Below are 23,762 nucleotides of genomic sequence, written 5' to 3'. Positions count from 1 at the left end.
ACCTTAAACAAGTCAGTCCACCTCTATTTCCCCTCCCAATCTTTGTGTACACTGCAGTTGAAAACCCACAGGCTTGTGGGGCTGTGGCTAAGGGGCTGTTTAACTGTTGTGTAGACCCTCCCACCTTGCAGGTCCCAGAGCTCAGGCTCCAACCCGAGCCTGAATGTCTACAGTGCACCTGAACAGTACCTTAGCACGAGCTAGCTGGCACAGGCCATCTGCAGGTGTTTAATTGCAATGTAGACATACCCAGTCTCTGTCACGAAGAGCTTCCTCTGTGTCTCCTACACTGTGTCCCTACATGCCTAGCACAATGATGCCTGATCTCACTTCAAACCTCTAGGTGCCACTTTAATACAATGATGAACAACAATCCTCTTAATCACTCAACTAGCTGGATTTTAAAAGAGAGCACCTTCCAACTCTACATCGTTATTTACCAAACTGTTTAAATACAGGCACTGGTTGACGAATTCTAGACAAAGCTTGATTTGTTATCAAGGTGAATCTTTCCTATTGTAGTCAGTATATTTAAAAGTCTAGCACTCAGCAGTTTGGCTCATATGTGCTCTTTGATGCTATAATGCAAACCCCTGACTCTTCATGTAGGCTTCTTTCCTACATAAAGAAATTCCCATATGAGCAGTTTTGATGCTGGAATCCCATTCCTATATGCCACAAAGGACGCAAAACATGAACAGACTATTGAAAAGTGACCAGATTTTCTTCAACTAATAAGCATCCTCTCCATATTTAAAGAATATAATATCTTCTATTCATAATTCTGAAAATTTAAACAAAATGGTGGGGTAAGGATTTCTGGCTTTATGTATAGTTTTAAGCTGACTTTGGAAATGGAATCCAGAGGAATCTTGATTGTCACTTTGTTCTCAGGAATCAGCACTCATCCCTCACTGAAAATATGTAGTGATCCCTTGTTATTATGAAACATATAGCAATGATGAAGGTGGTTTAAGAAATAAATAAAGCAGTGACATTTCACTTAGCTGCTCAAATGGTGATTTCACCAAAGTTTGTAAAACAATGCTAAATTTCTGTGGCAAAAGGATTTTTCTGGCTTTGGGCTTTAAAACACCAGCCACCTAGAGAAACCTTACATCTTTTAAAGGTAAAGTCAGCTGACCAGAAACAGGAATTAGCGTTAGCATCTTGGAAAAATGAAGTTATCAGTATTTACAGCCTTTTAATTTTGGGGTTGCTTTCCTTTATAGTCATGGCACATAGGCCTCACAATAGAGCTTTGCTAAAGAATGTTTCAAAGAAAAGGCCAGGTACAGTCCTTCAGTCTATACCTGTTGACAGGAGGGTAAACAGAATCTTCTGGTGCATAGCTTCTGACCACACAAACAATGAATTAGATGTTGAATAAGTGATGCAGCCACTACCACGACAGCATCATTCGGAGACATCAAGCGCATCCATCAAGATGATAAAGAGGACACTTCTTGAGCTCCAAAGGGGCAGGATGGGGAGCTCAAGAAGCCTCATTATTAAAGGTGCAAGTTAAATTGCCCATGACCACAACATATCCTGATGTTATGAAGAATCTCCTTTCTGGTTATACGGTTGTTCTCAGGGACTTGTGAGAGCTGATCATGTGGCACTAGGGGAATCAGATCTGAGGTGTCTATCCGCTGAAAGATGTGCCAATGATCCAAAATTTAGCCCCCGCTCCAGAACTTGGCACTGTTCCTTAGAAAAATTGTGTCTTATGTACTGTCTGAGAGACTCCACTATTTCAGAAAAGGGGCATCTTGACTTTAGCCAGCATTTTTGATGCGTCTTTGAGAGGACATTGTGAAGTAAGCTGTCTTGATAGTTGGCTGCACATGATAATGCACAGTGAAGGCCCTTCCTTCATTATTAATAACAGGGGGACCAGCCAGCCAGGACCATTAAGTTGGAGACTGGAGATATCCGGGTTGCACCAATTATGATATGAAGGGCAGAGTTGACAGTTGAGTCCAACTTGCCATAAGGACAACAACTAAAGCCCCTCATGCTGCTGCACAGTATTCAGCAGGTACAATCATCAGGGCATTGGTAGATGTGTATAAGGTTGCCTGTGGAGGAGTGAGACTCTCGACTGCATTTCAGACAGTCTTCTCAACGTGTTGTTGAAAAGACAAAGAGCCGTCAAGCTTTATCCCGAAATAAGCCGGTACAGTTCAAAAACATCTGGCTAGTTGTTCTAAATGGAACTGCAGCTGTTTGGTGAGATAGAAACAAGGCGACACCATCTTTGCTGCATTTAGTTCAAGACTTCGCTTTGGTCAAGCGGGACTCCAGCTCCTCAAAGCTCCTTCTGGCTGTTGCCAGGCAGATGTCAGTAGTGTGTACAAATTTAGTTGGCAGATCAGTTGTGTGCATTTTGTTCTATAAAAAGAGCAAGTTCAGATCCCTGGGAAAGCTCATGGTTCATATGATGTGATCAGCTTGAACCATCTCCACACTTGACGATCACTGTTCTGTAAGAAATCAGCAGCATAATTAACTTTACAAGTTTCTTGTGTGGGGCAAGGAGTAAGTATAATGTTAGGACTAGTTCACGCTGCCAAACTGTGCCAAACTGTGTAAACTGACAAAAGGTCAACAAAAAGCAGCACTGACCTTCTGTCCTGTCTCAAAGGCATCTTCAATAAAAGGTGTCAGTCTAATCACTTGATCCTCAGCAATACAGCCTGGTCAGAACACTGCATGGTAATGAGGTAACTAAGGATCGATTAAAGGCAACATTCCTTAAAGTACCAGTCTCTTGAGCAGCTTAAAAGCGATACCAAATCAGAGCAACTGGGCAATAGATCTTTGGCTCATCCACCTTCCCTCCAGGCTTAAGAAGTGCCACTACATGTGATCTTCACCAGACCTTTGGAACTGTACAGCATTCCAGACAAGCATTCTAGTCTTTGCAGCAAATCGCAACAAGATGAGTTCAGGTGATACAGGAACTCCCCATCGATGGTGTCAAACACAGGAACTTTGTAAGAAATCGCTTATTCCAGTTCCTGCCTAGCGAATGGCTGGGTTAAGCTGGAGTCAGCTGAGAGGGCTGACCAAATCTTCTGAGAGCAAACAATTCCTTCTGATCATGGTCTCTGTGATTACTGGTCAGCTGCTGGCCAGAAGCTGGGCTGCCACAGCATTTGCTGAGACATCTAGGGCTTAGAGGTTTCCTCTACCCAAAGATGATGAAGGCAGCCCCAAAGTCCTACAGCTTGAGGTTGGGAAGTCCAGACTTTCAAAACATTCATGCCACCTTTCCTGCCTCTTAACACTACGTGTCAGGTGCTGTAATCATGCCTAGCGGTTGGAGCGGAGGTCAGCGTAAGATTTAGGGTTGGGCCTGGGCCAAGGGTGGCACTGGAATCGAGATCCAGGGACAGGCCAGGATCAGAACCAAGATCAGAGTCCGTAGACAAGCGAGAACCAGTACCACAGCCAGAGTCCAGGTGCAAGCCAAGGGTCAACAATAGGTGATCAGAGCCCAGGGACAAGCCCAGTCAGTACTGTAGCCAGAGTCTAGGTACAGGCCAAAGTTTGAAGCTAGGTGGTCAGAGTCCAAGGGTCCAGGGAGGGTCAGAGGTAGGCCTGGGGCAGTAACAGGGCTGGAGAAGGTCAGACTAGGGCAAAGACAAGACTGGAACAGGCTCGGGCAAGGCTGGGGCAGGAACAGAGTCAACAGCAAGCTGGGAGTTTTGAGAGTCTGATACACTGCAAGGATGCAGGAGGGTTCCTGGCTGGGTAGTGTTGTTTCACAGTCTGATCTAAAGCTGTGGTAGGGTTGGGGAAATACCTGGGCCTGGAGAACATATGACCCAGGCTCTATCCTGGGAGAGGCTGCTGCCACACGCCTGAAGGCTCTTCCCACAGAGCCTCTAGTAAGTTTGGCATGCAGCAACAACCCAGCCGCACTGAGAGGAGACTCACCTCAGCCCCACTGGAGGGCAGATGAACAAGGAGCCCTGGTTTGGCGGCTGGTTTCCCTCACACTAAGTAGTCCATTAACATATTAGTGGCTTGTTTTGTCCCCTCAGGCAAAGGAGACTGATTTTTTGGTAAACAGCCTGATGCCGATCCAATGCAGAATCTGAAATGGCTAATGGGGAGACCACAGTGAAGTATTCTCTAGACCTTTGGCAGCATCTTATATGAACTTGACTGAAAGTGCCGAAGAGAAAGGGCTCCGTGATGATAGCTGAGGAGGAACCAGGGCCAGGAAAACTAGATTAGTTTCCATTATAATCAGAGATATTAAATGGAAATATAATAGTTGTTCAGGTGGGTAAAAATGCTCTTCAAGTCAGAGCATGAACCAAGACTAAAGATGATCACATATTAAAGTAATTTAGGAAATAAGTGTTACACTGGGTAATAGAGGACAACACCATCCGTACTCTGCAGCAAGTGTTTATGTAAATTCCGTGGCAAGGCCTAGATTCTGCAGCAATCCATTGTGAGTTTGGGCACACAGATTATTTGGATGTTCCTAGTAAAATGATTAGCAGTGAAATGGTTAACAGTGCTGCTGTTTAAACTGTTGCTGATCAATCTCATGGTTAATAACCTGCTGAGTTGGAGTGGTTCAGACCTTCCTTTCGGGTTTCTTATAGTCTATAGCATTGGTTTGTTCTTGGTTTACATTCTCAACCATAAGGGAATATGCCGTGGCTGCAGAATCAAGGAATACATGAGTCTCTGAACACAGTGCAGAACAAAACAACAAAAGCCAGCGGCACAACTGTGAGCATACACCACAAGGAGTTAGATGGAAGTGTAACAATGGAATCATGGGATGCAGACCATAGCTAGGAAGGGGAATAACTTTCTTCCACCCCAAAATGTTACTATACGTGTCTCCCATTGCACTGTGTGGTGGGGTAGGTCACCCTGGTTTTGGCAGCACACTATGCACACAATTGTCTTTACCTTTCAACACATATGTGCTTCACACTCATTGTCCTTTCAGACAGCTCTCTGATAAGCAAAATAAGCAACAGTAAAGCACAATTTCTGTAATACAACAGCTATTATTATTGATTTCACTGGTTTATTTATTCACATGTTTAATTGGTTATGTTAATGGAATTTTAATCCACATTTCACTTGTATGTAGCTGATAACACAACACTTTTGTGTGGCTGCAGTGACATTTTCCTACCATTACCATTCATCATTAAGGGTTCAGGACAATCCCGTCAATCCATTATAATGTTCCCAGCAATCTACTGCTAACTGGCAATTCTAAATGTTTTATTTAGTTAGGTTTCAATTAAACTTTATTGTATAGCGTAATGAAGTAACTCCGGGGCTATGTATGCTATATTGTCTTTAAAAAATGAGTAAACCAAAGGAATTATTTGATTGGTTAACAAAGATTTCAGTCATTTTAAGATAAAGATTTAACATTGTAAACATTCAGATTTAAAATTATTTGGAATTGTACATCCAGATTTGTTTGAAAGCTTTGAAAATCTCATATAAAGTATAAGTAGAGAGGAATGTTGAGAGAGCATCCAAGCAATGTGGTTGCCTAATGCGTCAGGCATTAGTTCTACAGAAATAGCCTGTCTATCCAGCTGAAACTGTATCATCTACAAAACAAAGGCATACCTCTATTGAGCCATTGCCTGGAGAAACATGGTGAGCTGGGGGCCAGTGGTCTTTGGCTAGCCCCTGGGACATCAGTTCTTCCCAACCAACCTTTACATCCCAAGGAATAGATGTTGTTTAAGCAGAAAATATTTAAATTCGGGCTGTCAATTAATCCCAGTTAACTCGCATGATTAACTGAAAAAAATTAATTGCAATTAATCACAGTTTTAATCGCACTGTTAAACAATAGACTACCAATTGAAATTTATTCAATATTTTGGATGTTTTTCTACATTGTCATATATATTGTATTCTGTGTTGTAATTGAAATCAAAGTGTATATTATTTTTTATTATAAATATTTGCACTGCCAAAATTATAAACAAAAAATAGTATTTTAGTTCACCTCATACAAGTACTGTAGTGCAATCTTTTTGTCGTGAAAGTGCAACTTACAAATGTAGAATTCTTTTTGTTACATAAGTGCACTCAAAAACAAAACAATGTAAAACTTCAGAGCCTACAGTCCACTCAGTCCTACTTCTTGTTCAGCCAATCACTAAGACAAACAAGTTTGTTTATATTTACAGGAAATAATGCTGCCTGCTTCTTATTTACAATGTCACCAATAAGTGAGAACAGACATTTGCATGGCACTTTTGTAGTTGGCATTGCAAAGTATTTACATGCCAGATATGCTAAACATTCATATGCTTCTTCATGCTTTGGCCACCATTCCAGAGAACATGCTTCCATGCTGATAACACTCATTAAAAAAATGAGTTAATTAAATTTGTGATTGAACTCCTTGGGGGAGAATTGCATGTCCCCTGTTCTGTTTTACCTGCATTCTGCCATATATTTCATATTATAGAGGTCTCGGATGATGATTCAGCACATGTTGATCATTTTAAGAACACTTTCACTGCAGATTTGCTAAAACACAAAGAAGGTACCAATGTGAGATTTCTAAAGATAGCTACAGCACTCGACCCAAGATTTAAGAATCTGAAGTGCCTTTCAAAATCTGAGAGACATGAACTGTGGAGCATGCTTTCAGAAGTCTTAAAAGAGCAATACTCTGATGCGGAAACTACAGAACCCAAACCACCAAAAAAGAAAGCTGCTTTGGATTATTATTGAGCAGAACCCGTCATCAGCATGGACATGTGTCCCCTGGAATGGTGGTTGAAGAATGAAGGGACATATGAATCTTTAGCACGTCTGGCACATAAATATCTTGTGATGTCGGCTACAACAGTGCCATGCAAACACCTGTTCTCACTTTCAGGTGGCATTTTAAACAAGAAGCAGGCAGCATTATCTCCTGCAAAAGTAAACAAACTTGTTTGTCTTAGCAGCACCCAGCACAGCAAGGCCCTAACTCCTTATAATGATAAGCTAAATAGATTGAGCTCTTTGAGTCTAACAAAGAGAAGGGGTGAGTTGATTATAGTCTATAAGTATCTCCATGGGGAACAAATCTTTAATAATGAGCTCTTCAGTCTAGGAGAGAAAGATATAACATGGTCCAATGGCTGGAAGTGAAAGCTAGATAAATTCAGACTGGAAATAAGGGGTAAATTTTTTAATGGTGAAAGTAATTAACTATTGGAACAATTTACCAAGTGTCATGGTGGATTCTCTTTCTCTGGCAATGTTTACATCAGGATTGGATATTCTTCTGAAAGATCTGCTCTTGGGATTATTTTGGGGCAGTTCTATGGCCTGTGTTATATAGGAGGTCAGATTAGATGATCACAGCGGTCCCTTCTGGCCTTGGAATCCCTGAAAGGGGCCTTCTCCCATATCGATAACAACAGATACTCATGCTCCGAGCAGGAACTATCATTGGTCACATTTTGTTCTAGGGATCACAGCCAGCCAGAATATAGGCATATAATGAAGCTACTCTTGCAGCCAACACTGGATGTGTAACTACTTCTGGGAGGTATTTCGACAAACAGGCAAAATTTGGCTTTCCCTGTGAAAACAACCAACAACATTCTGTAATACTCAGGAAAGATTTGTAGTGCAAGCATCAAAGGGTGAAACTCTTTTTGCTCACATACAGCCAGAGTAATTGGGCTCTTGGTGGGCAGATGGGTTGGGGTGGTGTAATCCACACTGCAACCTGGGGCCAAGAGCATGGCACTGCTATACAGCCTCCCTTCTCCTCCTCCTGCCAACATGTACACACAGCTGCTAGTCCAACATACAGGCTATATTAGCAGTCCCATCCCCTGTGTAGCAGTTCTGCAGGGTATTGGGGCCACTAGATCCATGAAAATGGGCTCCTTCTCTGGACAATTCCCAGCCTGGCTCTTTTGCAGCTGCCATGCCAGGTATGCCATGCCAGGCTATGCGAAGACACTCCAAGAACCTTTGTGTTCTGGCTGCATTCCCAACCCACTATGCAACTTAGTGGTGCAGAGGGCATCTTGGGAGAACACATTGGAAACAGTGCAAGGGATAAGGAGTTTTCATTGCTTTATTGATGCTATTTAGGTGTCAAAATCTAGAGGGAAGAGAAGGGTCTTGTGATGGGATGTGAAGAGTCAGTTGGACACAGAGAGGCAAGAATGATGTTCAGGATTGGGTTGACGAAGGAGGGGAAGGAGGTGAAGATGGATGTTGGGTATTTGAGGAACACAGGGAAAGACCTGTGCCATAGAAAGAGGTGGCGCTTGAGACATGGGAGAGGAAGCACATCCATGGATGATCGTTAAGACTAAGAGGAGAAGCTGCTCTCGTGGATTCTGGAGGGATAGAAAGCCAGTAAGCACTTCTAAGGGCTCATCTATACTTACTGGAGGATCAACGCTGTGGCGATCGATGCATCAGCAGTCCATTTAGTGGGACTAGTGAAGACCCACTAAATGGACCGCTGATCGCTCTCCCATCGACTCCTATATACTCCACTTGATCGAGAAGAGTAAGGGGAATCGATGGGAGAGCGTCTCCCATCGACATTGCGTATTTCAGTTACGCTATTCACGTAATTCAAACTGTGTAGTTTAGAACAACTTTTTCCTTCAGTGTAGACAAGATCTAAGAATGAGCATGACGCACAGCCATTTCCAGATATGGGAGAGGAGACAAGCTGCTGCCCTGTGCACAACAGTACAGAATGTTGGAAATCAATTGTAAATCATGAGTTTGGGATTCTTTGAGATGAAGTGTAATCTGATTTACAATGTTACAAAAAGAAAAATTAATTCCAACATGACTGTGGATATACTGCAATTTAATATAACCATGCTGTGGCCTTTAAATCTCTGAATCGCAATATGCCAACAATCATTACTTCTTTAAGTTTTACATTTTATTTTAAAATGTAAATTGGAAATATCAGATAACTTGTTATTTACATTTTAGAATTATGATTCTTGCTTAAAAACATAGCACTCCATGGTGTAATAAAGTCATTGTGCAACTATTGCATAGTTAGGGTGGTTAAAGGCACTCCACTTCACCTCATCATTTCTTTTTGCTTAAATATTATGCCACATACTGATTAATACCAGACCAATAAAATGATTTTAGCAATCTGGTTAGAGTCTTTTGTCTACCCAGATGGCCTGCAATGTTAATGTGTGACAATTTCAACAATGAACCAGGACTGTTTTATGGAACCAACATTTGTTCCACTGCTTTTTCTTTTTAGGCTCAGAATTTTGACACAGATGGTACAAATTACTCAAAAAACAGAAATGTTCATTTAGAAGGCTTAAATATGTGGTTTTACTCAGGCCATCCGAATCTTTTACATTTGCAATTCAGTAAATTTACTAACAACCCTGCTGTAATTAAGGTCTATAAAAAATATTTTCCCCTTTTCTGCTGGCTTTTCCCCCCTTAAATGTCTACAGCATTTCTTTATGCTTCCAAATAATTATTTAATATTTATTCCAGTTTTGTAATGCTTTGAATTTTGTAGAACTTACTGTTCAATCTTGAGTCAATACCTTTTTAAGTATTGCAAAGGAAAAAAAAGCATTTAGTCTGTAACAATTTATTAATCCCTGATAGTACCTAAACATTGCTAGATCATCAAAAAAAATCAATGGGTGTTCAGCTGCAAGCTGCAGAGCATCTTTATTTAAAGAGCAAGATGTGCAACCTGGAGGTTGAGTACAGAATCGTGAAGATGGGAAAGTGCTAGATTTGTACCAAGTGAAATTACAGCAGCTAAGGGAAAACTGACTGCATGGGATAAAAAGGGAAACAGTGTCTAAGGAGAGGTGCACTAAACCTTTGATTCTGAGCCTGTGAACAGCGAGCTGCTAGTGTTCTACTGTAACTAACAAGAGAAATAAGTACACAAAATCCCAGGAAGGCAAAGGGGTTAACCCATAGCAACTCAGTGCTGCCCTAGAAACATATATATGGCAGGAATTCTTAGCTTTAAATCCAGACGGTGTTGAGTCCTAAACTGGGATTTGGGCATATAATCAGTATTGAGACTGCAACTCAATTCTGGATGGAGGAACTCCACTGCTTGAGTATCATCCTTCACTGGGACGTTACAGTCAAACTTCCCTTTATGCCCATTTTTGGTAGCTAAGGATCCCACAGCACTTTCTGAAGAAACCTCCTGGATACCATTCCCTTTCTTTATAGAGCAAATACCCCTGTCTCAGACTGCATCTTGGTTATTGCTGAGTGCGCAGTGGCTGTTCCATGCCATTACACCCTATCAGCTGCTAACAAACTGGATGGTGAGGTAGAGCCAGTGGGGATAGGCTGATATTCAGATGGCCAATTATTCTGGAAATAGATTCAGAAAAGCTTATAATGGAAATAATGAGGGAAAATATTAACTCAGAGGCAGTGGTAGCATAGGTGCTGGAGCTAGGGGTGCTGCCACACCCCCTGGCTTGAAGTGGTTTTTATCATATACAGGATTTATGCTTTGGTTCAATGGCTCTCAGCATCCCCACTGTACAAATTGTTCTAGCACCCCTAAGTGGTAGCATCAAAAGGGGATGTGGCAGAGAAAGGACCCTCATTTTTAAATAGTTTTCCATGGTGTTGGATGTCCACATCTTCCATGAATTAGTCATGGCCGCAAAGACAGTAAGAGGCAGCATTACACGGTGGTACCCTTTTGATCTACCTGTTGTCTCTGATCTATACCTGATCGAAGCTCTTCAGAGCAGGGACAATCTCTGTTATTTGCAGTGCCAAGCCCAATGGTTCAAGGACCTCTAGGTGCTATCATAATAAAAAAATACATAATAAGATACCAACAGCCCTGGATAAGCAAGGCACTACAATAGAGAATCAAAATAACCAGAAGATAAGCAGCAGTGTAGGGTTTAGCTGGTCACAAAGGGGTGGCAGGTTTCAGAGTAGCAAAGGGGTGGGCGAGCCCAGGTCAGCTTACCCAGAGGCTATATGGAGTCTACCAGCTCTCAGTGTTACCCTCACACCCTCTCTCCATTCAAGGTAGGCTGCTTGTACGTAGGTGCTGCTGTATGAGTGCAAAAAGAAAAGGAGTACTTGTGGCACCTTAGAGACTAACAAATTTATTAGAGCATAAGCTTTCGTGAGCTACAGCTCAATTCATCGGATGCATTTGGTGGAAAAAAAAATTGGTTTTTTTTCCACCAAATGCATCCGATGAAGCGAGCTGTAGCTCACGAAAGCTTATGCTCTAATAAATTTGTTAGTCTCTAAGGTGCCACAAGTACTCCTTTTCTTTTTGCGAATACAGACTAACACGGCTGCTACTCTGAAACCTGTATGAGTGCAATAAGTCATCTGCTTCCTGAGGATCCTTTTTAGTTTTAAGATGGCTGAACTGAAAGCAACTTGTTTGGTTTACTGTAACTGTGAGAGTTGGGTTACACACTGTTCACCACACAGCCTGCTGGCTGGCTTTCCAAACCCTAGAACTACATTCAGGAGGTGCTCAATTGGATGTACTTCATTATCTGCAAATCCGTGTCATTACACCAGTCAGACTACCAGAGAAATAAAAGGCAATTTCAAGGCATTGCAATTGCATACAGCAGAAAAGTGTGGCTATTTCAGCACCCTCAACTAATTTACCTGAACCTTGCTCTCTTTTGTTAACAATATGATTGTATCCTTTTCTTGTTTCCATTATCATCATCATGATGATGTACTGGTTTATATCAGATTATGTTCCCGTGTTAGTTCTTGGTTGGAATATTATTTAAAACAAATCAGTTAATTCAACTTTAAAGTCAAATTAAAAAAAATAAAACTACACAAAACACTGCTGTCCTTTACTAATCTATTCAGAAAGTAGAACGTATTTGTGTACGAAGCATCAATTCATTATGGTATTGTATTAGGTCTGACAACAGAAAGTGCATTTTCAGTTTTTAAATGTTGTTTCCATTAGAATCAATCACGCCATGCAATTAAGTCAATAGTCTCACCATTTTTGCTGTTATGAGCTAAACCATCTTAAATATATTGACAGCTGTCTCCTATAAGATGACACAAATTAGGTTGAGAGGGCATAAGCCTAAATGTCACCAGTGGGAGGATCTCAGTTTTTCTTTCAGAAATCTACCTAATTTTCAAACCCCATAAGGCATGCAGTAAACTCTCTTTGTATTGGCAGCGTGCAGTAATCAATGTTTTGCATATTACAATCAATAACATGCTTAAATGTTTAAGTTTTGCATTCTTTTGCAATAAATATTGATATATTACAAACTATGTTCATTGGACTTTTTGTTTGCAGTATGTACTGTATCATTCAGCAAATAAGTGAGCTAAATATTGTTTGTTACAAAACAGATGTCAAATGAAATTATGCCATATGTGCTATTAAACACTTTTCTTATTTTTTTTGTACAGTGAAAACCAAGGTTTCGTTTCAGAAGTAAAAGTATTTAGCTTTCCAAGGATTTGAAGCATGAAAGCAACATCTCTGAAATATTTTTTAAACCTGCTGTGCATCATGTAATCCAGCTTTGTAAACTAAATCTAAGTGTTTTTAGAATATCTTCAAAATAAATAAATACATCATAAAATCTTTGATGGTAATACCACCAATCCACAGGTCGCAAATCTTTATAAAAGAAACAGGCAAGCATTAAGTTCCTAGGGATGTTGTCCTGTCAGTTGTACATTAAACTGCTGATGCTCTAAGGACAAAGAATTTTACAAGCAGAGAAACTGTTAATTTGAAAATTTTGATACATTTTAACCCATAATAACTAAATTCACACACAGGCTATATAGATCTTTGTTGTGAATTTTTCACACTGGAGTCTGGGTATATACTGTATACAAGATTTGTGAAAAAAATCAATGTGAACACACACACTACTTTGTAAATGAGACACTCCATATAAAGAAAGTATATGAATTCAAAGGTTCAGTCTGTGCCTTGTCTTATTGAGAAAGCTTAAAAACCAAGTATGTCGTGTGATATATATCTCTAGACTCTGAAAGTGTGAACTCTAAAACAGAATGAGCAGAACGCAAGAAACATGTTGCTCAGAGCCATACAGTAAAACAAAATCTGGATGCCACAAGAATAGTGACATCGGCATCAGAGGCAAAGACACATACACTCACAAATGGAAATACAGTGCACCAGAAAAACTAAAGGCAGAGAAGCAGATGCAGCAGCAGCAGGAGGAAGAAACCCAAAGTGAAGCTCTTCAGCCTCCATACATAGTTTCCTTTCTCCTAGTTATCAAAAGATGGAAAGTTTGGGCAGGGGAGGAGAGGAGATGGAAGGGTCAAGGGAGCATATCTTTGTCTTAGGCAAGGAACCAAGTGCAGTGCTATACCCTGAACAGATCTCCCCAAGCAGCACTGCAAGTAAAATACAAGTTGCTTGTAACTACTGTATTATTATTTCATTTTCGAAAAACATTATTTATTAAGATTTCCCTGTGATGCAAATGACTATTTCCTTGTTAAATGAGCATTGAGACTGGGAAGAATGTTCTTGTCCCTTGGCAGGATGGACTTAGATACCTAAGGTAACAGGGTATCTGAAATAGTGTGAATACATGTTAACACTTTATTGGCGGAAATCCCATCTCAGAACAATGGGCATATTAACGATTTCCAGATTATGGTTGGGAAAGCCTTGCTCAATTCTGAGCCCCTGATGCAAATCTATCTGAAATTATCAGATATTAACTGGACATATCAGATATTCCCAGGACATATTGCACAACCTTCAGTTCCTGGAAGGAATTTGCTTCCAACCAGCCATAAATTCAGAATTAGCAAAGATGATGGTGCCTTGTTTGCACCTTATGTGACTTTTGATGGCCTGCAAAGGATTCCGACTTAGATGTGCATGGGCAAAAGTGAAAATGGAGCTACTGCCCAGGAGCTTGGTATGCAAAATACACAGGGCTAAATGCTTGGTGGATAGAAGTTAGATACAGTTGCAGTACTCTACCTGCTAAAATCTATATGGAATCTTTTCCAACACAATAATTAGGGCCCTACCAAATTCACAGTCCATTTTGGTCAATTTCAGTCATAGGATTCTTTTAAAAATTATAAATATCATGATTTCAGCTATTTAAATCTGAAATTTCATAGTGTTGTAACTGTAGGGGTCCAGACCCAAAAAGGAGTTGCGGGGGGCCTTAAGGTTATTGTAGAGGGGTTGCAGTACAGCTACCCTTATTTCTCACTGCTACTGGCGGCGGCGCTGCCCTCAGAGCTGGGCAGCTGGAGAGAGGCGGGTGCTGGCTGGGAGCCCAGCTCTGAAGGCAGAGCCGCCAGCAGCAGCACAGAAGTAAGGATGGCATAGTATGGTGTTGCCACCTTTACTTCTGCTCTGCTGCCTGCAGTGCTGGGCCCTCAGTCAGCAGCCGCCACTGTCTGGCCACCCAGCTCTGAAGGCAGCAGCAGAGAAGTAAGGGTGGCATGATACGGTTTTGTCACTCTTACTTCTCTGCTGCTGCTGGCAGGGTGCCACACTCAGAGCTGGGCACCCGACCAACACCCGCCGCTCTGGCCGCCCAGCTCTGAGAGCAGTGCAGAAACAAGGGTGGAAATACTATGAACCCCCTAACATAACCTTGTGACCCCCCCGCAACTCCCTTTTGAGTCAGGACCCCCATTTGAGAAACGCTGGACTCCCCTGTGAAATCTGCATAGTATAAGGTAAAAGCTCACAAAAGACCACATCTCACGGTCCATGACGCATTTTTCATGGCCGTGAATTTGGAGGACCCTAACAATAATGTCTATTGTCTTATAATTTATGTATACTCCACTGGGAGTGGCAATCCTCATGCGAGAGTAAGAGGTCTAAGGAAAGAGAAGGGACAGCAGAAGTTCAGCTTGGACTTGAAAACCCCTATTCAGGTGATATGGAGAGAGGGTGATGCACAGAAGGGGACCCTCCATTCACACCCCTTTGGCGGCATGCCATATCATCCTCTGCTTATGCCAAAAAGGTGATGGTGTAGAAGGAGCAGGGCTTATGGTCTCCAATACATACCTAAGGCCAAGGATTACAGCCATGAGGTGCCAAAGCCTATTGATTTAGGTATTATACATGTAACTCCTCCAGATTTCACATCAATGGCAGTATGACTAATTTAACAGCCACATCATCCTGGGTTTCCCAGCAGCCACCACACACATACTGCAGCCAAAAAGGTGACCAAGCATGTAAAGAAAATTAGCACTGACTGAGTCAGAATTAACTTCCAGAGCAAACTGCAGTGGAAGTTATGCCTCTTTACCACAAGAGAATGCCCTAGAAACAAGCTGCCCCTTGCTAGCCTCTCTAAACTCCATTAACTACACCGAACAACAAAGGAACAGATGTCCCATGCTGCTGCCTGGCTGGAGCATGCCATATAGTCATTGCTTCCCCCTGGAGAGGGCAACTGGCCCCTTCTACATGAATAGGATCATAGGGTCCAAATATCACTATAGTTAGTGGAATATTATTGTATACAGCACCATCCTTTTCACCAACCAAATTTTGGTTCCTAGGTTATTAACATTAAAAAAACATATCAGCAGTCGAGACAGCATGCACAACTTTTAAGTACTATAACTGGTTTCAATAAAATCTGTTTCCTTCACAACGTGTACAGAGCAAGTGGTACACACCCCAGCTTCCCAGTGTGAGGGACTGGGGCTGAGTATCTCTCCCCCCGCCCCTTGTACAAAGGCCAGTGACAATAAGTCTCTGTGCTCTGGGGAGTCCAGGGGCTGCGACATTCTAGAGACCCCAAATTGCTCCCTATGGAAATGTCTTATAGAATTTATTAGAAAATGACCCCAACTCCCTTTCCATAGGGATTTTAAACCATCCTCCAGAACTCATGAGAATTCTATCCCTTTGAATGATACAGCTCACTCTCTGAATTCTGAGAGTCCATGTGAATAAAGAGTCAGGCAGGACAGTGGCCATGTCTCCTCCTATGGGAAATGTCCTATAGATTTTAATAGGAGTGAAACCAACAGGGAGCTGTACAAATTATTCTAAAATCTTACAGAATCTAACAGAAACTTTCCCATAGATTTTATGAAGCAGTCTATGGATTTCAATAGCAGGGATAGAATTCTCTTGAGCTGGCTGTTATTGTCACTGGCTTTTGTACAAGGGACGGGAGACAGACACGCAGTGACACTTCTTCACATCTATACTAGGGCCAGACACAACCTAGCCAAAACTTTATTAAGAACTGTAGCTTTCTGTTTCATTACATGGGTTTGTGTATTGCGGTAATCGATCTTGACTAGCCATCAAGCATGGTAAAGGGTTACCAGTATTCATTTGAGAACTAAGGAGGAGGAAACAAGAATGGGTGACTATTCTTCATTCTTATAAATACTATAATAGAGTGACCCATCTCCAGGGAGAGAGGAGAGGAAGTCCAGAACCATGAAAGGCACAGTACATTCCCTTTAGGGATGCTCTGCAGCATTTCTCTAGCAAACTCTATCACAGCTAGTTGCCACAAATCAGAGGCACACTGGGTACAGAAGTAACTTAGCATTCCAAGTGCATTTCCCCCCCATTGCATATATGTTATGGGCTTCCCTCCCACCCAGCCGAGTTGCAGGTGGCTGGGGTTTGAGAAGGAGGCTGCAGGAAAGGGAGCTGAATGAGTGGTGGGTGGCACTGCCAGTCTCCAGCTCTAGGTGAGGCAGGTGCTGCCATGTGAGAGCTCTGGCTGCATTAAAACTTTTTAGAAAGTGTGATCCGGCCACATTCCGCCAGACCCCCTTGCTGCTGCATTATTAACCATGTTTGCAGTAGAATGCACCAGGGACACAGATGGTTAATGAAGGGATAATGAGCCTCTCACCTGTAGGGGGTCAGTTCAAATGCACCCAGGCTAGTAGGAATGGAAGTCACAGCTGTGGCTGTTTGGAGGCCTATATGCAACAAGATGGTAGATTTCATGAAACTGTGATTATATTTGCCACCAACGCTGGCAGTCTCCGCAGAGGGACCCAGGACTGACTGGAGGCAGATATTCCCTTTCTTTGCTAGCAGTGTTTCCCCTCCAGGTTACATATGAATCATATTGGAGGTGGGGAGGGGAAGTGTGTGGAATATATACAGCTATTGATCAGAACATACTTACTCTGTGAAGTAACAAGAACCCAGTCTTTAATGCTACTAAGCCAGCACCTTCCATACTTGGTATGCAAATTGAGACCTCAAAGGAAAAAGGAAATTTCCCATTATATCATGGTGCTATGCATAACTGGGTCCCAAATAACACAAAATATAGAATTCTTAGTAAGACCAAATGATCTAATGATCCCTTCAAACCTTAACAAAAAACAAACAAACAAACATCAATGTATACATAGGGCAGGGATAAGAAAAGGGTTACAGTCAAGTAGAGAAATCATCCATGGCATACATAAAGGAGAGGAACAAACATGATTTCTCTGCAGATTGAAAGCAAACAAGATTCTCAGACTCAATATTATACAATAAATGTCCTGGGCAAAGAGAGTCAGAAGATACAGGGCCAGCATTACTGAGGCCTATAGAGAAGCTAGCCCTCCATCTTCCACCCACCAGGAGTCCCTGTTAAGCACGCCCCATGCCCGGTAACTTTTTTAATGATGTAGGGTGATAAATCTGTATGAGAGCTGACTGTATTCTGCAGAAAGAGGTCCATGAGCTGAATAGTATGTAAGTTGAGAGAGAGATGCATTCTATGGTATTATAAGGCAAATGAGCAATAACTGTACTGTTAGAGTGGATGGGAATATATAAAGTTTGGGGAAGGTAGCTATAGAATTAAACACAGAAAACACGTTTCATTTCTAATACAGGTCAAGTGAACATTAGATTCAATCCTAGTGTAAGCTGATGCAACACCACTGATTTCAATTCAGTTCCACCAGAAATTTGACCAGATATGGTCAAATTGGAAAATCCAGAGGAAGTAACAGAAATGATACAAGGTTCACTAAGACTGATCTAAAAGGAAACGTTGAAAACCTGGACATGTGTAGTCTTGAGAAAAGAAGAGTGAGGGGAGACCTGATAACAGTCTTCAAATATGTTAAGGGCTGTTATAAAAAGAGGAGAGTGATGAGCTGTTCTCCATGTCCGCTGAAGGTAGGACAAGAACTAATGGGCTTCATCTACAGCAAGGAAGATGTAGGTTAGATTAGGAAAAACTTTCTAACTAAAAGTGTAGTTGAGCTCTGGAACAGGCTTCCAAGGGAGGTTGTAGAATCCCCCCCCCCATCACTGGAAGTTCTTAAAAACAGGTTGGACAAACACCTGACAGGGATGGTCTAGGTTTACTTGGTCCTGCCACAGTTCAGGGGACTGGATTTGACGACTTCAAGGTCTCTTCCAGCCCCACATTTCTATGATTCTGTTTCGAGCATGTGTAAAATATGTAACTCTTTCAATAGAATATTAGAAAAGAGGTTTTAGAATGTCTTTATTTATTTTAAAAGGAAAGGAAATGGGGTCAACTGAAGCTAGATTCCATCTTAGAAATTGTGTTTAGGAACAACCAGAGGTGTAGGGGGTGGGGAGGGGAGAAACAAAGAGAATGATTACAAAAGTCAGATCTCAAAATGTTAATCAGATTCAGAAACATAAAACTCGACAATTTAATGGTGTTTGGTTAAAACTAGAAAATTTTAAAGTTCTAAGTATCTTACATTGAATTCTAATACTTTTTTAATTATTAGATATAAAATGCTTACAATTTTCAGTGAAAATTAGACTTGGTAATTTATATTTCTTGTTTATACAGTACAATTTGCTGATGAAAAAATGTGCTAAACTTATTGATTCATGACCATAATTGTTTAATTATTTATCATTGCAGAATTATATTAGCATTTATAATAATGCAGATGTGCACAAAGGCTAAGAAGTCATATACAGCTTTTGTTTTGTGTTTGCTATGCTGAAATTAGGTTGATCCAGGTTGTGTGTGCATACTGCATTTTGTAAGTGTTGCAGTTTTGTGTTTCTCAGTTTTATTGGAGTTCTAGTGGGTCTAACCAATAGCTGCAATGAAAATGCTCTGAGATCTAATAAAATATACAAATCCAAAGATAGAGGCATCTCAAAAGAAGTCTCCTCTGAGATTGTTTCTTTGTTATCATGATGTGCATTAAATTCAGTGCAACATATGGACAGCTGTTTGTTTCATACCACTCACAGTAAAAGAACAGACCTTGTGTGTTTTATACAAGGGAAACTAATAAGGCTGCACACCACAAATAATTACAATAAGATACGGAAGACTTCAGCCACCTTAAGATGCTGGTTGAAGAAGAACATCAGAACTTCTGAAATGACAAACTCATGCATTTCATTTTAATCTTTAGAGATCGTAAACACCAGAAGAGAACGACAGATGCCTCACTCTAGTCTCTCTTCCCCTTCTGTATGTGGAACCTATTTCCCCAAGGAACTACAATAAGACTGGCATGCATCCCTTCCTCAAAAGCCACTAAAATAGCTTTGCCATGGAATTTGTAACACTAACTGCAGCTTTCCAGACTCACCCTTGGGAAGCATTGAAAGAGTCAAGGTTTCCCTTCCCCATCCCCTTCTGTGCTCTTGTCACCTAACACTATTTACTGGGGCTACCTTTTCATAATTAGAGTCTGTATCAAAGCAGTTGTAACACCCTTTAAGCAGCTTTTCTGAGGAATCAAATCTAAATGAAAAGGCAAAGTATGAAAATGCCCCTTCTTCAGCTATGCATAACTGATTTGCTCTGCACTTTATCCTCATGGACGTACGGATTCCAAAAGACAGTGAGCCATTCATAAAGGCAGTATCACACAAACAGAGAAAAGAACTGCATGTGTATTTTTAAATATATGTATGTTAAGGGTCTCTAAAAGCAGCCTCCTGACTGCTTTGGCCATTTAGACTGGATTGTTTATCACTATTCACAGAAGTGAGTATTTAACCTAATGACTCCTACATCACATCATACATCTTTCTGAAAGACACCATGGGCTAAATGGGCAAGGTATGTGTTTCTTCTGGTAGATTAATGTTAGTGACAGAGGAACACACTCATTAATGGCAATAATGATTATACAGTGCGGTGGAATAACATTCTTCCAACATACTGTACAAAGGACCCTTCAATTTCATTAATTAATAAAATGTATTAAAGAATACAAGACAATCGACGAAAGCACATTTTTGTTAAGTAGTTTCTGAGATGCTGATCAGCGGCTCATTAACTTTAAACCTATCAACCTGTTACTGTAACACTCTTTATGCCATATAGAATAACGAGCAACAATAGGGAGCACAACATAGACCACAAAGAAAGACAATCATCTGTTATCCCCACTACATACGGTATGCACTAAATCCCTTTGGTTAGACTGTCAGACATTTAGGAAAAGAAACACCGAGAGAGAGAGACAACAGGATGAATAGGGTACCACATACATACTAGTGCTGAGAAAGGCAAAAGATATGCCGATAAGGATATACCATTCCTGATGTTGCGAGCCCCATTTCTAGTATTGTGCAGCCCTCACACTGAACTGCATACTGTGGTTTTAAAGCACGCTACATATATTAACGTATTAATCCTCATAACACCCCAGGAGGTGCCGGAGGGTATGTGTCCTCATTTTACATATGACAAAACGGTCAGAAGAAAGTATTTTGTTTGAAGCCCTGGAGAAAATCAGTGTCAGGATTTAAAACTCAGGAGCTCCTGGCTCCTAGCATCATGCTCATTCCACTAAAGCACACTGTCTCTCTGAATGTCCATTACTAGACCTAATTCCTGAATCTGACTAGCTAAAACCAAAATAGGTATTAATAAAAGAATTTAAATGAAACTGAACACAGTGAAACAAAAACTAGCACTGGTTGGGTAGATGTCTGCATTTCCCACTTTGCTGTCTCACACCCAATTTGGTGGTTACATCAGCCAGTGGCAGCTGTGCAATTTAAGCTGTTACATAAAATGAGTAGGTATTATTATTATTAAATTTCTATAGCATTTCCATCAGTAACTGAATCCTCGCAATATCCCCGTGAGGTCGGTAACTATAATGGCTGTTTTACAAATGGGGAAACAAAGTTACAGAAAAGCCATATAATGTTTTCAGGTTTCAGAGTAGCAGCCGTGTTAGTCTGTATTCGCAAAAAGAAAAGGAGTACTTGTGGCACCTTAGAGACTAACAAATTTATTTGAGCATAAGCTTTCGTGAGCTACACACAGGAAGTCTATGGAAGAGCAAAGAAGAGAACCCAGGTCCCCCGACTCCCAGTATTATCCTTCAACAACCAGATTGTGCTTCCTCTTCAGAGATCACACTGTTGTATGATCACTATTTATTTCCAGATTTGGGATACATTTTCGCTGACTTTTTGAATCTGTTGACAGTGACTCAGAAGTAGGGTGACCAGGTGTACGATTTTTGACCGGAACACCAAGTCAAAAAGGGACCCTGGTGGCTCAGGTCAGCTCCGCCGACTACGCCATTAAAAGTCCGGTCGGCGATGCTGCGGGGCTAAGGCAGGCTAGTCCCTATCTGTCCTGGCTCTGCGCTGTGCCCTGGAAGCAGCCAGCAGGTCCAGTTCCTAGGTAGCAGGGCCAAGGGGCTCTGCGTGCTGCCCCCACCCTGATTACCAGCTCCGCACTCCCATTGGACTGGAACCATGGCCAATGGGAGCTTCTGTGCCTCTCCTTGAAGCCGGACCTGCTGGCCGTTTCCGAGGTGCAACGCGGAGTCAGGACAAGCAGGAGGGGGATCCTGGAGCCTCCTCCCCCTCCCAGGCTACCCATTTTGTCATGAATATTTTTAATAAAAGTTACAGACAGGTCACTGGCATCCGTGAATTTTTCATGATTGCCTGTCCAAATGCAAACAGATGGACATCATACTAAAAGGACTGAAGGTAAAAAATCCATTACAATCTACATACCACACAGACTATGCTGACAGCTTGTGCCACACGCTTTCAAAGAAACTGCGGAATCACCTGATCAACATCCTCTACAGCAAACAGGGAAAGATTAAGAATGAGCTCTCAAAACTGGATACTCTCATAAAGAACCAATCTTCTGCACAAACTTCCTCATGGCTGGACTTTACAAAAACTAGACAAGCCATTTACAACACACATTTGCTTCTCTACAAAAGAAAAAGGACACTAAACTATCTAAACTACTACATGCCACAAGGGGCCATAACAGTGGTTCCCTTAACCCACCCAGCAATATTGTTAATCTATCCAACTATACTCTTAGCCCAGCAGAAGAATCTGTCCTATCTCAGGGCCTCTCCTTCTGCCCCTCCATCCCCACGAACATGATACAGTTCTATGGTGACCTAGAATCCTATTTTCGACGTCTGCGACTCAAGGAATATTTCCAACACACCTCCGAACAACATACTAACCCACAGAGACCTTCCTACCAAGACTACAAAAGAAGGATTCTGGGTGGACTTCTCCTGAAGGTCGAAACAACAGACTGGACTTCTACATAGGGTGCGTCCGCCGACATGCATGGGCTGAAATTGTGGAAAAGCAACATCACTTGCCCCATAACCTCAGCCGTGCAGAACACAATGCCATCCACAGCCTCAGAAACAACTCTGACATCATAATCAAAAAGGCTGACAAAGGAGATGCTTTCATCATCATGAATAGGTTGGAATATGAACAAGAGGCTGCTAGGCAGCTCTCCAACACCACTTTCTACAAGCCATTACCCTCTGATCCCACTGTGGGTTACCAAAAGAAACTACACCATTTGCTCAAGAAACTCCCTGAAAAAGCACAAGAACAAATCCACACAGACACACCCCTAGAACCCCGATCTGGGGTATTCTATCTGCTACCCAAGATCCATAAACCTGGAAATCCTGGACATCCCATCATCTCAAGCATTGTCTGGCTATGTAGACTCCCTCCTCAGGCCCTACGCTACCAGCACTACCAGTTATCTTCGAGACACCACTGACTTCCTGAGGAAACTATAATCCATGAGTGATCTTCCTGAAAACACCATCCTGGCCACTACAGATGTAGAAGCCCTCTACACCAACATTCCACACAAAGATGGACTACAAGCCGTCAGGAACAGTATCCCCGATAATGTCAAACCTGGTAACTGAACTTTGTGACTTTGTCCTCACCCATAACTATTTCACATTTGGGGACAATGTACACCTTCAAATCAGCAGCACTGCTATGGGTACCCGCATGACCCCACAGTATGCCAACATTTTTATGGCTGACTTAGAACAACGCTTCCTCAGCTCTCGTCCCCTAATGCCCCTACTCTACTTGCGCTACATTGATGACATCTTCATCATCTGGACCCATGGAAAAGAAGCCCTTGAGGAATTCCACCATGATTTCAACAATTTCCATCCCACCATCAACCTCAGCCTGGACCAGTCCACACAAGAGATCCACTTCCTGCACACTATGGTGTTAATAAGAGATGGTCACATAAACACCACCCTATACCGGAAACCTACTGACCGCTATTCCTACCTACATGCCTCTAGCTTTCATCCAGACCATACCACACGATCCATTGTCTACAGCCAAGCTCTACGATATAACCGCATTTGCTCCAACCCCTCAGACAGAGACAAACACCTACAAGATCTCTATCATGCATTCTTACAACTACAATACCCACCTGCTGAAGTGAAGAAACAGATTG

The sequence above is a fragment of the Dermochelys coriacea genome, chromosome 12 (assembly GCF_009764565.3).
Source record: "Dermochelys coriacea isolate rDerCor1 chromosome 12, rDerCor1.pri.v4, whole genome shotgun sequence".
Taxonomy (NCBI): domain Eukaryota; kingdom Metazoa; phylum Chordata; order Testudines; family Dermochelyidae; genus Dermochelys; species Dermochelys coriacea.
This window is presented reverse-complemented; position numbering follows the sequence as displayed.